The sequence below is a fragment of the Zingiber officinale genome, chromosome 1A (assembly GCF_018446385.1).
Source record: "Zingiber officinale cultivar Zhangliang chromosome 1A, Zo_v1.1, whole genome shotgun sequence".
Lineage (NCBI taxonomy): Eukaryota > Viridiplantae > Streptophyta > Magnoliopsida > Zingiberales > Zingiberaceae > Zingiber > Zingiber officinale.
In genome coordinates, this window is record NC_055987.1 from 122968697 (window position 1) to 122971415 (window position 2719).

The following is a 2719-nucleotide window of genomic DNA, read 5'->3' on the forward strand; positions in this document are numbered from 1 at the left end:
ACCAAACTCGACATGCTCATTTATGTAATTCGGAGATAACTTGCTCATACTTCATGGCTGTCCGTAAGGTGGACGATCCCTATCTCTTGGTGGATTAGCCCCCGGTAAACTTCGGCTACCCCAAGTCTCTTTGTGGGTGGAGAAACTTCACCATAACTCTTACTAAGACCTCTTGGAACATAATGAGCATTTGAGACTTTTAGTGACTACCAATTAGGCTTTAACTAAGTCTAATTTTGTTACTAAGCCAGCCACCCCAAGCTCCATTATATAAAGCTTGGGGAAAACAACCAAGCTAATTATACTGTTACGAGCCAGCTGGTTCTAGGACCGGTCGACTGGTGCTAGGACCAGTCGACTGGTCCTCTATGGAATTTGACCGTTACAACCCCAACGCCTCGATACCAGTCAACTGGCCCACTTTAGTTGAGACAACAGAAATATTCTGTTCTCCCCAGCTCGACCACCAATCAACTGGTACATACACAAGTCGACTGGTAAAACCCTAAACCTAGGATTCCCTTTCTGAGTACATTTCTCTCGCACTCGGACCCTCACAACTTACTTGACTCTTCATCACAACCTTGACCTCTTGTCTTCGAGCCTTCTTCCTTTAGCTCTCGTCCCTTAAATGCATTCAAGCCCACGGTTTGTCCCAATGTCATCCTTCACGTATGCCTTGAAGTGCGCTTTTCTCGGCTCTTGTCCTTGTTGTCTTGTCCACGGTCCCGCGGATGCTCTATCTATCACCGGACCCCAAGTGATCAAGCTGAGTCATATGTGTATCCTGTAAACCTGTACAACTTAAATACACATATCAAATACAAGGGTAAACCTAACTTAAACACTTTGCCCAAATATCAAAACACATGGTCACACGGACCCTCAAGATTGCATCCAACACTCCTGACTCTAAACTCTAAACTCTCGACTACGCATGACACCTGCCTTTCTGCTACTCTTGACTCCTAGCTATGCTCGGTGCCCGAATTTAGGATACTTAGAGTAACAAAGCGTTATGTTATTCATGAGGGGTAACCTTTACCATGAGAAAGGCGAAAAACACAGCTACTAATTCTGACATAAGTGGGTCGTAATGGATATTTATTTTGAGGAACATGGCCACGATAGCTAGAAATAAGGGGGCATGGGGAGAACGTGCTGGAGAGATCTGGTTTTATAAAAGTTATTTGACTCTCGTGAGCAAAGGTATACACACCTATACTTTTAAAATCATAATTTCCAACAACTACTTTCTTTTTCATAAAAGGTTGACTTGAGATAATGTATTACTGATGAGTCAAACGTCTCCGTTCTCATATAGGATCATGGTAGTTGGAGAATGGAGACCAAAATGCAAGGATGGCTTGGAGCATATTTAGAAGTTTCAATACATACGATCACACTAAAAGATCTAAAAATATGAGAACTCATATGATTATATGAGTAAAATATTAAAAATGAGCTCTCTAAATATTATTAAAGAGGTCATCGATAAGTAGATATTACTTGTAGCTAAGACGATAGAGACCATGTGGCCAGCCAGACTCGATCAACAACAAGTCTACGTCAATTCTCATGATGCGTCATTTGAAAATCTCAGTCACCTTTCCGCGTCCCTATATATAGGTAATGGTGACAATATGGAATTACTCCTTTATTATTTCTTCCTCCAACTTTTATGTAGGATCTAATTTGAATGTCGAAGACTCTCATCGAAGTTTGTCTTGCCTTCCCTTTTAATCACTTTTTTTTAGCATTTCTAATGATTGTTGTCGGAGATCCTCCTTTGAGTACTTGCATTGTTAGGCACATTAATTAGTCGATCTGACAGAAGCTGACCTCATGAGTCGATCCAAAAGGAGTCGATTTAAAATGCATCCAACTTTCCAAAAGAGTTTGATCATGGATATTTCAAGAAGTCTCCCCCCATCCCTTTATCTCGGATAAAGGAAGAACTTGATCATGATCTGGTTCCGCAAAATTTCTTAACCGCTAGCATAAATAGTGAAATGGAAATAATTACTCAACAATTCTAGTAATTCAAATGCGGATGGTAAATTTTTTGAACTCAAAGTACATGGAAAATTCTAAAATGTGCTTTTCCTTGTGACAAAAGACGATGGGTTCAAGAAACTCACTATTGCTGTCCCATTTCCTTCTGGGCAATGCGCTACACATCTAGACTAACATGTACTTATGATGACATCATAGTTCGGGGGCAAATGAATTATGATTATTATAATAAAAAGTGATTATGTTTATATGGGATGCTATGATAAGGTAAATAATTCGTTTTTAGATTATAGAAAAAAGTTAAATATCACTTATACCAAATAACTAGGGTGCATGATTTTTTTTTTTTTTTTGTAAACAATGAATTCCGGTCATGGTGGCTAAAAGATGACTACGCTTTCTCCAAGGCATCTCCGTCAATTCGTTTAAGAGAGATATTTATCTTGACTATACTGAAATTTAAATTTCAGACCTTATGATTGTTGGATTGTGACGCACGTGAGAGAGAGAGAGGGGGGTGAATCACGTGGTTTTTAAAAAATCTTCTTTTTCAGTTTTTAAAACTCGAGTATGTAGCGGAAAGTAAGAAAGCAAGAACCAAGACACAAGAAAACACAGACAGTTTTTATTTGGTTCGGAGTCTTCAATGACTCCTACTCTAAGGCCCAGGTCTCGCGGATCTATCGATAGATAATCCACTAAA